The 13,365-nt window shown below is 34.9% G+C and overlaps 1 pseudogene; it reads right to left on the bottom strand.

Annotated features, from left to right (window-relative positions):
* LOC127546671 (heat shock cognate 71 kDa protein-like) overlaps window positions 1-9,062 on the bottom strand; it is a 52,298-nt pseudogene extending 43,236 nt beyond the window's left edge.
* Window positions 9,063-13,365: the final 4,303 nt, after the last annotated feature.

Raw genomic sequence — 13,365 nt, 5'->3', positions numbered from 1 at the left:
TGGATATAATTCTTTCCAACAATGAGATGATTGAGACCAGTTTCATTGATCTTGTGATGAAGAGAGCCATCTATACCCAGAGAGAGGACTATGGGAACTGAGTGTGGATCATAACATAGCATTCTCACTCTTTTTGTTATTGCTCATTTGCATTTTGTTTTCTTATTCATTTTCTTTCCTATTTTATCTGATCTTTCTTGTGCAGCAAGATAATTGTATAAATATGTTTACACATATTGGATTTAACATATATTTTAACATGTATAACAAATATTGGACTACTTGCCATCTAGGGGAGGGAGTGGGGAGAAGGGGAAAATTTGGAACACAAGGTTATGCAAAGATTAATGTTGAAAAGTTATACATGAATATGTTTTGAAAATAAAAAGTATAATAATAAACAAACAAATAAGTGAATGAGTGAGTAAATAAATAAATAAATAAAGCACGCTCATAAGGGAATCGATAATCCAATGTCCCTGCAAGGTTTTGTTTTTATTCTGATAAGTGCCAATGGCAAGCACTTAGTCTAGCACAGCTAAGTCTCAAGGGGCAGTTTAGTTATTTGTCTCTTGATTTCCTGCTTCATTCTCTCGACCTTACTAGAGGAAGGAGGGTAACAAGGGATGTGAAACTCCCAAGAAATCTCTAAGACTCTCATGAGAAATTGGAGTATCTTAGCAGTGAAATACATTCCTACCATCCCATACCTGGGGATTATCTGTTTCAATATGATTTTGCTAACTGAAAAAGCAGCAGCTTGAGGGAAGGGGAAGGCTTCCATCCACAAGGTTAGGTGGTCTACTATGACCAGCAGATATTTGAGAAGGCTTATTGCTGTCAACTCAATAAAGTCTACCTGGATGCTCTTAAAAGGTCTAAGCCTCAGAAGTCTCCTGGTTTTGAACATCAAAACATACAGGTTATGGATATCCCAATGGCTGCCTTGGTGCAAGTATTGCAAAACCTGCCTCATACCTGCTTTGGTCAATAGCTCTCAACCATTGGGGAGGAACCATAATCCCTTGCTCGTCTTCCTGGGCTCTAAGATTCTGTGCTTTCAGCTTTTCCTCTGGAGTATGGGATGGAGAAAGCAGAGGTAGGCGTGTGATTGATGACTGGGCTGCTCCTGAATTTATCAGGAATCCAGTTCATTGACTTTGCTGCCACCCCCTATATTCATCAAGGGCTCTGGGTGAGGTTTATCTATATCTAGGAGCCCCTGAATTTCCTAAACTTGCTCAATATACAATTTAGAAAGAAACATATTTCATCTATTTAGAGTATACAAACATGTCATCTTTTTAGGTAAGTTATTAGAGAACTTTGTTTTAATAACCATTTTTTTACTCCAAATCAAATGCAGATTTAAACTTCTAGTAGCAATACTTCAATATTAATGAACATAGAGTGGAGTCAAGATGGCAGAGAGGACACACATTTCTTTCTGACTTCTCCTCATTCACACTAATTACAAAATTCAGCCTCTGAAATTGTGCTAGACTGGCAAAATCCATGAATATTGGGAATGCACCAAATTACCAGCAGAAGATAATTTCAAAGAACACCAGAAAAGATCTGTTTTGGTGGGGTGTGACCACAGGAGAAGGTGGCCAGAAGCAGGCAGGGAGACAGAGCACGGAGGCCAGTACATACTGAGCAGACCCAGGGCTAAATGCAATCTGTATGGGATGAAGAATCTATGGGGAGGACTCTACCACAGTGTTAGCTACTCTGCCCTGGTTGCAAGCCAGTAGAGCAGCAGAGAAGTTATAAAACATCCAACACAAACAATAAAGGTAAAGAGTGTACCCCAAAGCGTGGAGTGTCACGGGACCTGGACATGGCCACCCAGCACCGGGAGTGACTCAGCCTGATCCCAGCACAGCCGCTGCCACTTCCTGGTACCTGTAGAGGAAGCTTGGAACTTCCTTGCCCTAAAAGCAGATCCCAACTTTTAAAAAAAATGAGTAAAAAAGGCAAAGCGAACTCTACATATAGATAGCTCCTATAGTGAAAGAGAAGAACAGGTTTCAAACCCTGAGGAGACTAAAAGTAGATTGTCCCCAAAAGGATGAAGTCCCAAAGGATGATATAACCTGGCCCCCACCACATAAGGCTCTTCTAGAAGAAATTTAAAAGAATCCTAAAAGAGAGCTAGAAGAAAAATGGGAAAAGGAAAGGAAAACTTTGCAAGAGGGTTTGGAAAAGGCATATAACTCATTAAAAGATAGATTGGAAAAAGAAAATAACTCCCTAAAAAACAGAATATGTAAATTGGAAAAGGTAAAAGAACTTCCAGGAAAAGAGAATTTGTGAATTGGAAAAGGTAAAGAATTCCCAAGAAAACAGAATTTGTGAATTGGAAAAAGAAAATAATTCCATAAAAATTTTTTTTGAAATGGAAAAAAATTCCATAGAACAAAACAATTCTTTTAAAAACTTAATTGGACAAATACAAAAAGAAGTTTAAAAAAAAGTAAATGAAGAAAATAATTCGTTAAAAATCAGAACTGAATAAGTGGAAATGAATGACTCGATAAGACATCAAGAATCAGTCAAGCAACCTCCCCACCCCCCCAAAAAAATGAAAAAAATAGAGAAAAAATTTAAATACCTACTTGGAAAAACAAGAGACCTGTTAATAGATGTAGAAGAGATAATCTAAGGATTATTGGACTCCCTGAAAACCATGATGAAAAAAGAGCCTAGACAGTATTTTTCAGGAAATCAATAAAGAGAACTGCCCAGATGTCATAGAATCAGAAGGCAAAATAGCCAATGAAAGAATTCATCAAACACTTCCTGAAAGAAACCACAAAAGTAGAATTCCAAGGAATATTATGGTTAAATTTCAGAACTATTGGAGCCAGGAAAAAAGCCAGAAAAAAAATCAAATTACAGAGGAGCCACAATAAGGATTATTAAGGATCTAGCAGCTTCTACATTAAAGGATCAAAGGGTCTGGAATCTGATATTCTGAAAGGCAAAGGAACTTGGACTGCAGCCAAGAATAAACCACCCTGTTAAACTGAGCATTTTCTTCCAGAGAAGAAGATGGACATTCAATCAAATGGGTGAATTCCATTTATTTCTGATGAAAAAATCAGAGCTAAACAAAAAAATTTGACCTCCAAATAGAAGACTCAAGAGAAGCATAAAAAGATAAAAAGAACTCTTGAGAACTGTATGTCTTTTATGGATATATGTAGAGAGTACATGCACACTTTGATTTTACTGTTATAATATTAAAAAAAGAACTAGAGGTGGAAAGGGGATGGTACCAGGAAAAGGGAAAAGTGGAGGTAAAAAGAAGGAAATTATCTCTCACAAAAAGACAAAGGAAACCTATTGTATTTGAGGGAAAGAAGAGAGAGGGATGAACATTGTGTGAATCTTATTCTCATCAGATTTGGCTCAAAGAGAAAATATTAGACATATTTGCTTTACAGAGAAACTTCTCTCACCTAATTGAAAAGTGGAAAGTGAAAAGGTAAGGGGTAGGCTAAATAGAAGGGAATACAGAAATAATAGGGGAAAGATATAAAAAAAAGGAGGGAGTCTAAAGGGGGAGGGCTTCTTGAGGCAAGTAGTACCCATAAGTTAAATACTTGGGAGGAGAATAGGGGAAAAGGAAAGAGAAAAGTATAATCTGAGGATAGTAAGATGGTAAGAAATACAGAATTAGTAGTTTTTAACCATAAATGTGAATGGGCTAAACTCTCCCATAAAGCAGAGGCAGATAGCAGACTGGATTAAAAGCCAGAATCCTACAATATATTGTGTACAGGAAACACATTTAAAGCAGGATAATACATACTGAGTAAAAGTAAAAGGCTGGAACAGAATCTATTATGCTTCAGGTGAAGAAAGAAAAAAAAAAACAGGGGTAGCCATTTTGATCTCAAATCAAGCAAAAGCAAAAATTGATCTAATTAAAAGAGATAAGGAAGGAAACAATATCTTGCTAAAGGGTAGCATAGGTAACAAAGCAATATCAATACTAAACATATATATACCAAGTGGTATAGCATCTACATTCCTAAAGGAGAAGTTAAGAGAGTTGCAAGGAAAAATAGACAGCAAAACTATAATAGTGGGAGATCTCAATCTTGCACTCTCAGAACTTGATAAATCAAATCACAAAATAAATAAGAAAGAAGTTAAAGAGGTAAATAGAATAGTAGAAAATTTAGGCATGATAGATCTTTGGAGAAAATTGAATGAAAACAGGAAGGAGGACACTTTCTTCTTGGCAGTTCATGGAATCTATGCAAAAACTGACCATATATTATTACATAAAGACCTCAAAATCAAATGCAGAAAGGGAGAAATAGTAAATACATTCTTTTCAGATCATGATACAATAAAAATTACATTCAATAAAAAGCCAGGGGGAAATAGACTAAAAAGTAATTGGAAACTAAATAATCTCATCCTAAAGAATGAATGGGTAAAACAGCAAATCATAGATACAATAATTTCATCCAAGAGAATGACAATAATGAGACAACATACCAAAATTTATGGGATGCAGCCAAAGTGGTAATAAGGGGAAATTTTATAGCTAGACACTTACTTGCAAAAAAGAGAGAAAGGGAAGATCAGTGAATTGGGAGTGCACTTTAAAAAGCTAGAAAAAAGCAAATAAAAATCCCCATTCAAATACTAAATTAGAAATTCTAAAAATAAAAAAAGAGATTAATATTTAATAAATAAAACTGAGAGTTGGTTTTATGGAAAAAAAAACCCAAGAAAATAGATAAACCTTCAGTAAATTTGATTAGAAAAAGGAAAGGAAAATCAAATTGTTAGTCTTAAAAATGAAAACAGAGAACTTTCCACTAATGAAGAAGAAATTAGAGCAACAATTAGGAGTTACTTTGCCCAACTTTATGCCAATAAATTTGATAACCTAAGTGAAATGAAGGAATACCTACAAAAATAAGTAAAATGCTTAAATAGTCCCATTTTAGAAAAAGAAATAGAACAAGCTATTAATCAACTCCCTAAGGAAAAATCCCCAGGACCAGATGGATTTACATGTGAATTCTACCAAACATTTAAAGAACAGTTAATCCCAATACTATATAAACTATTTGAAAAATTAGGGAATGGAGGACTCCTACCAAATTCCTTTTATGACACAGACAAGGTACTGATACCTAAACCAGGTAGGACAAAAACAGAGAAAAAAAATTATAGACCAATCTCCCTAATGAATGTTGATGCAAAAATCTTAAATAAAATATTAGCAACAAGATTACAGAAAATCATACCCAGGATAATATACCATGACCAAGTAGGATTTATACCAGAAATGCAGGGCTGGTTCAATATTAGGAAAATTATTAGCATAATTGACTATATCAATAATCAAAATAACAAAAACCATATGATCATTTCAATAGATGTAGAAAAAGCATTTAATAGACTCCAATACCCATTAGAGAGTATAGAAATAAATGGTCTTTTCCTTAAAATAGTCAGGGGCATCTATCTAAAACCATAGTAAGCATCATATGTAATTGCGATAAACTGGAATCATTCACAATAAGATCAGTAGTGAAACAAGGTTGCCCATTATCACCATTACTATTCAATATTGTATTAGAAATGTTAGCTTTGGCAATAAAAGATGAGAAAGAGATTAAAGGAATTAGAGTAGGTAATGAGGAAACTAAATTATCTCTCTTTGCGGATGATATAATGGTATACTTAGAGAACCTCAGAGAATCTACTAAAAAGCTATTAGAAATAATCCATAACTTTACCAAAGTTGCAGGATACAAAATAAACCCACATAAATCATCAGCATTTTATACATCACTAACAAAACCCAACAGAGATACAAAGAGAAATTCCATTTAAAGTAATTGTTGATAGTATAAAATATTTGGGAATCTATCTGCCCAGGAAAAGTCAAGAACTATATGAGCAAAACTACAAAACACTTTCCACATAAATAAAGTCAGATCTACACAATTGGAAAAATATTAAGTGCTCTTGGATAGGACGAGTGAATATAATAAATACTACTTAAACTAATCTATTTAGTGCTATATCAATCAAACCCCCAAGAAACTATTTTACTGACTTAGAAAAAATAACAACAAAATTCATCTGGAAGAACAAAGGTCAAGAATTTCAAGGGAACTAATGAAAAAAAATCAAATGAAGGTGGCCTCGCTGTACCAGATCTAAAACTGTATTATAAGGTAGTGGTCATCAAAACCATTTGGTACTGACTAAGAAATAGACTAGTTGATCAGTGAAATAGGGAGGTTCACAGGACAAAATAGTCAATAATCATAGCAATCTAGTGTTTAACAAATTCAAAAACGCCAGCTTTTGGGATAAGAATTCATTATTTCACAAAAACTGCTGGGAAAATTGGAAACTAGTATTGCAGACATTAGGCATTGACCCACTCTTAACACCATACGCCAAGATAAGGTCAAAATGAGTTCATGATATAGACATAAAGAATGAGATTATAAATAAATTAGAAGAACATAGGATAATTTGCCTCTCAGACTTGTGGAAGAGGAAGAAATTGTGACCAAAGAAGAACTAGAGATCATTATTGATCACAAAATAGATAATTTTTATTATATTACATTTAAAAGTTTTTGTACAAACAAAACTAATGCAGACAAGATTAGAAGGGAAGCAATAAACTGGGAAAACATTTTTACAGTTAAAGATTCTGATAAAAGCCTCGTTTCCAAATTATATAGAGAATTGACTCAAATTTATAAGAAATCAAGCCATTCTTCAATTGATAAATGGTCAAAGAATATGAACAAACAATTTTTAGATGAAGAAATTGAAATTATTTCTAGTCATATGAAAGGTGCTCTAAATCACTACTGATCAGAGAAATGCAAATTAAGACAACTAAGATGCCACTACACACCTAAGATGACAGGAAAAGATAATGATGAATGTTGTAGGGGATATGGGAAAATTGGGACACTGATTCATTGTTGGTGAAATTGTGAATGGATCCAAGCATTTTGGAGAGCAGTTGGAACTATGCTCAAAAAGTTATCAAACTGTGCATACCCTTTGATGCAGCAGTGTTTCTACTGGGCTTATATCCCAAAGGGATCTTAAAGGAGGGAAGGGGACCCACATGTGCCAAAATGTTTGTGGCAGCCCTTTTTGTAGTGGCTAGAAACTGGAAATTGATACCCATCAATTGGAGAATGGTTGAGTAAATTATGGTATATGAATGTTATGGAATATTATTGTTCTGTAAGAAATGACCAACAAGGCTGCTTTCAGAGAAGTCTGGAGAGACTTACATGAATTGATGCTAAGTAAAATGAGCAGAACCAGGAGATCATTATGACAACATGGCAACAACAAAATTATATGATGATCAATTCTGATGTACGTGGCACTACTTAACAATGAGATGATTCAAACTAGTTCCAATTGCTTAGTAATGAAGAGAGTCAGCTATATCCAGAGAGAGAACTATGGGAAATGAGTGTGGACCACAAATCAGTGTGGACCACAACATAGCATTTCCACTTTCTGTTATTGTTTGCTTGCATTTTTGTTTTCTTTCCAAGGTTTTTTTCTTTCTTTCTAGATTTGATTTTTCTTGTGCAGCAAGATAATTGTATCACTATGTACACAGATATTGGATTTAACATATACTTTAACATATTTAACATGTTTTAAACTACCTGCCATCTAGGGGAGGAGTTGGGGGGAAGGAGGGGAAAAGTTGGAACAGAAGATTTTGCAAGAGTCAATGCTGAAAAATTACCCATGCATATGTTTTGTAAATAAAAAGCCATAATAATATAAAAATAAAAAATATATTAATGTACATATATTTCCAAAATCTTATCCCCAAATACAACAATTGAAAGTAATTCTATCACATATAATTTAAATTTAAATACACAGAAATTTAAATCACATTTTTAGGAGAAAACTTCTATCTCAAAAAATCCATTTTCTTAGAATTCCCAAAACCTCTGAAATGACAACAAACTATTTGAGACCTGAGGAAAACAAAGCCCCTGGGAACAAAATGTCAATGACTCCTATTTTCCCTCCTAAAGTTTGTATTCTTCCCTATGTGGACCACTGTATTGAGAAAGGAAAGATTTTAAAGTGTAAAATGGATTCTCCTAGATTTCCCCAAGCTATGTGGAGATATAGTACACTATTTTACAGACTACAGTCTCCAGAGAACTATTTTGGGACTGTGGATGGGTTGGGGAACATAGGGACTCATCTAGAGAGAAACTGACTCCAGTTGCGTTTTGACTCCAGAGCATGGGTTTTTTGGAGAGGCTGGACTGGACATAAGTCCACACACAAGGGCTCTGATCATCCCCATTCTCCTCTAGAGACAGAAGCTTGAAAGCTTAAGAAAAATTCAGATTAGTTTGCATCAAGATGTCTTATGAGCTTTTAAAATCCTAAAATGGCCACTTTTTTTTTTTTTGATAACAGCTAACTGAGAGAAACATAGAAGAAAAACCATACACACACACAAACACAAACTGCTTTTAAATTCCTTTTCTTTCTCTCTAATACAGAGTTGTTCCTTCCCTACTTCCTGAAGAAACTCTTCTTTTCTAGAGCCCCACTTCTTTTCTCCAGTTCTCCTAGAATTTCTTGTAAATACATTTCTTGTGCAGATCCTTCTTACATCCCAGTGTGGAGATCTCACACTCCAGTGATCCCAGATCACTAATATTTCTTGACATCCTCTCTCTTTCAGAACTATAAAGAAGGTATCTCTTAGGAATTTCCATTCCTTGGTGTCATTAAATTTTCATCTTACTAACCTGTCTGATACCTTAGACTCTGTAAGATGGCCCCAGCCACCAAAAACAATACTAGTCCACAGTCTTACCTTTGCTCTGTGTACAGAGTTTACCTGGCTGCTGCAGAACCTACTCTAGTTTCCTTCCTGATTCTTGGATTCATCAGTGATCTTACTTACCAATGTGTTCCTTGGATCTTGGAGAGTCTATGAATAAGAGAAGCTTGAGCCAAGCTACAAGGCTATTGAAATCAATGGGGCACATCTCCTTGTGCTTTGACAGGGCTACTCTGAACTCATGTTTGGATCTCAGACAGAGCTTCCATTTGGAAGAAACAAAATATCTTACCACGAGCTCCACTGACTCACTGATGAATGCAGGAAAGATTTATTTTACATTCTTGCAAGAATGGGTGCCAAGGTGAGCAGACACAGCTCTGAAACTCCAAAGGCAGCATTTTATTTTCTATCTCGAAGCACAAGTCCCTCCCCCGATTCCCCATTAATTGGATATTACTGAAGTTACAAGACATAAATCTCCCTCCCTCATTACATAGCTAGACTCTGCTCTAAAGGAGCTTACATTCTAGAAAAGAAACAGTAAGAGAGGAGGGCTAAAGGCAAAGAATAAAAGATTCTTTTCAAATCTTAGGTCACCATCCCTGACTACAAAAATCAGTCCCTGTCCCCAGTTTTGGGGGAAAATAAATTCCACCTTTGGTTATTTCTTGATGTCCTTGGGGGGGTTTCAATTTTCTAATTTAAGTTTCATTTCTCCAATTTAATACTCAAAACTGTGGAAACAAAATGCTCATCCTTTTTTACATATAGTACCTATGATTTACCAGGCATTGTGCCAAACATTTTTACAAATATTCTTTCATTTTATTCTCATAACAACTTGACAAGTTGAAAATAATAATATCTTCATTTTGCACTTGAGAAAACTGAGGCAAACAGAGGTTAAGTGACTTGCCCAGGATCATACTGCTAGTGTTGGAGGTCATATTTGAATTCAGGTCTTCCTGACTCAATAGATCAACCCAAAGTCTATTGTACCACTTGTTTGCATTCTCAGTTGGCACCACACAGATTAGCCTTTTTTCTCCCTTCAATTGTTGTTTTTCCCCAACTAGATGATAAACTCCTTGAAGATAGTGCCACATCTTATAATTCTTTTCTATTCCTTTTAGAATCTTGAATAGTAATGGTTTATAGTACTTCTTCCCTCTCTTTCTTCCTCCTTTCTCTCTCCTTCTTTCCTTCCTTCTTCTCTCCCTCCCAAACTTCCTTCCTTCCCTCCCTTCTTTCTTCCTTCTCTACCTTCATTCAGTAAAGTCATAGAGTCCTTTTCCACTAGACTTGTTCTCATCTGTGTCACAGTCACTGTGGCATTGCAAAAAACCACATGTCTTTTTTCCTGTGCAATTTATTTGCAGCTTTGATGTTTGTGAATTCAGAGAAGAGACACTGGAGCCCTCTAGTGTTTAGACATGGCAGGAGGTGGCTCTTGTGACTGCCAGTCTCTTGATGCCCATGAATAAAAACAATATAGACAGTTGGTTAATCTATTTCTATTTAAAATGCTTTGCTCCATCTTTAAGGAGTGATTTCACTACTACCCTTGTAGCAGTCAAGAATTACAGCAAATTATCATCTTTAAGGATTATCCTGTTAAGCTTTCTAAAATGTCAACATTTCTCCATTCAGAATGCCACAAGGCATTTGTAAATCAATATTGGAAGATCAAAAGGGAGAAGAGTCTTACGTGGTTAAAAAAGAAAACCAGTGCTGTAAAAAATACTCTGCTTCTGAATAAATCAATATTCAAACTTCTTATTTTATACAAAGATGAATTCTGATCTGGTCCACTAATTAAAAAATTGAGAGGCTAAATTGACTGAACATTACTTGCTTCTACTTTCACTATCTTTCTGGAGAATGTATAAAGGAACATTTATAACTGGACAGAAAATGATAAAATATATGCAGTGAAGTGTATTGTAATTTAGTTTCATTGAGAAGAGAAATACTCCATCATTTAAAAAAAAAAAGGAATCTTTCAATGACTTTTTCACTCTTGGTTCTGAGATCCCACATTGTTTTGCTTACTTGAAGAAATAATTCAAGATTATTTCAATTTTCCCAATGGGGTGACAAAGAACATCAGATGATATTTCCCAAATTCTGTAATTGCCTGACTTTCCCAACTACTTATCCATAATGGAAATAATGGAAGCAAATAATGTATCCCACAGAGGTACATTTTTACAATAGCTATCTCCTGATCACCCAAAATAGAGGGAGAACAAAGCCCAGTATGAATACTGAGAGAAGAAGTATGACTTGAAATGTTCTGCCCTCTTATTCCTATATCTTAACCTCCTTTCAAGAATAGTGAATTCACCTCTGAGATTACTTTCCTTTTACTCTGTATATTTCATTTATATGTTTAGTCATTTACATATTTCTTCTCCATTAAAACAGATGCTTCTTGAAGACAGATGCTGGTTTGTTTTTTTTTGTTGTTGTTGTTGTTGTTGTTTTGTTTGTTTGTTTTTGTTTTTGTTTTTGCTTTTTTCATATTGCCAATGCTTAGCACACTGTCAGGCTCAGAGTAAGCATTTAATAAATGCTATCAACTGACAGACTGAAATGAGCCAATACCCTAGCATTGGCAATCCTATCCAAAGGCCCATTTGATTTACTTTTTTTTCTTCCCTCCTTCCTCCCTCTCTCCCTTTCTTCTTCTCTCCTTCCTCCCTTCCTTCCTTCTTTCCTTCTCTCCCTCCTTTTCTCCCTCCCTTCCTTCCTTCTTTACTTCTTTCCTTCTCTCCCTTCCTACTTCTCTCTTCCTCCCTCCCTTCCTCCCTCCTTTTCTCTCTCCCTTCTTCCCTTCCTTCCTTCCTTCCTTCCCCTCCCTTTTTTCCTTTCTCTCTCCTTCCCTTTCTTCTTCCTTCCCTCTCTTTTCCTTCCTTCTTTTCTTCCTTTCTTTTTCCCTTCTTCCTTTCCTCCCTTTCTTCCTTCCTCCCTTCCTTTTTTCCCTCTCTCCTTCCATTTCTTTTCCTTCTTTCTTTCCTTCCTTCCTTCCTTTTTTCTTGTCTTCCTTCCTTTCCTTCCTTCCTTCTTTCCTCCTGTGTATAACAGAAAAGTTTTATGATCTTTGCAAAATCACTTGTAATGATCTGGGCCTTACTAATTCATATGCATAGGAACTTTGTCCTGTAAGAAAGCTTCCAAGTATCTCGGTAATTACTCTGAACTTCATGACCCCTCAGCATCATTACAGTTGGGCTTATGGTTTAAATTAGTGTTCTTAGGTTCAAGTCCAAACTGTGTATGTTTGTCAATCATTACAAGTCATAACTGTAATGATCACTGACATTTACAGAACATTTTAAAGTTCACAGAGCATTTTATATTCATTATCTCAATTGAACTTCACAACAAGCTGAAGAGATATGTACCATTGGTATTATTATTCCTGTTTTGTAGGAAGGAAAGTGAAGGTTAGAGTTTAATAAGTGGCTTGATCACAATTACCCAATTAGTGTCAGAGGTAAAATCTGAATGGAGGTTTTTCTAATTTAAGCTCAATACATCATGCATTATTCCTTTCTATCTCTCAACATAATATGACCCAATATAGGTCATAATTTTAGAGTACTGGAGAGAATTCTCTACCAATGATAAATTTTATGAGTTTTTCTGAATCAACTGCTAAAATAATCAAAATTGTGGCATGGTAAAAAGAGCCCTGGATTAGTAGTCAGGTAGACCTGGGTTCAAATTCCAGCTTTGTTAATAATTACCTATTTGACATTAGTCAAAACAAAAACCTTTCTGGACCATTTGTAAAATGACAGAATTAAACTAAAATCCTTCTAGCTCAAAAATTTTCTAAAATATCAAACATATTGTGCATTTTTTTTCCTAATTTAAATATGGCCTCAGCAGAAAAGTAGGTATAAACCAACATCTCATATCATATCCATATATATGTATGTGTGAATATATGCACCACACATGTTATATAAATATATGTATGTGCCATATATGCACAGCCACATATATGTATATATATATATATATATATATATATAAATAAAAATGGGAGCATGATTTAGACATAAAGGATAATATCATAAGCAAATTAGGGGAGCATAGAAAATTTGTTCTGTCAGATTTATGGATACAGGAAGAATTTATGACCAAGAAGAGCTAGGTAGCATTATGGGATATGAAATGGATTATTTTGATTTCATGAAATTAAAAAGATTTCATACAAACAAAACCAGTGCTGCCAAGATTAAAAGGAAAGCAAGAATTGGTTTTAAAATTTTACAGCAAGTTTCTGTGAAAAGGCCTCATTTCTCAAATATATAGGGAATGGAGTCAAATTTGTAAGAATATGAGTCATTTTTCAATTGATGGTGGTCAAAAGATGTCAACAAGTAATTTTCAGAAGAAATCAAATCTATCTATAGTCATATAAAATAGCTCTAAATAGCTTTTTATCAGAAAAGTACAAATTTAAACAATTCTGGGAAACTAACCCATACCCATTA

This window comes from Antechinus flavipes, chromosome 2 (genome assembly GCF_016432865.1).
Source record: "Antechinus flavipes isolate AdamAnt ecotype Samford, QLD, Australia chromosome 2, AdamAnt_v2, whole genome shotgun sequence".
NCBI classification, from domain to species: Eukaryota; Metazoa; Chordata; class Mammalia; order Dasyuromorphia; family Dasyuridae; genus Antechinus; species Antechinus flavipes.
This window is presented reverse-complemented; position numbering and strand designations above follow the sequence as displayed.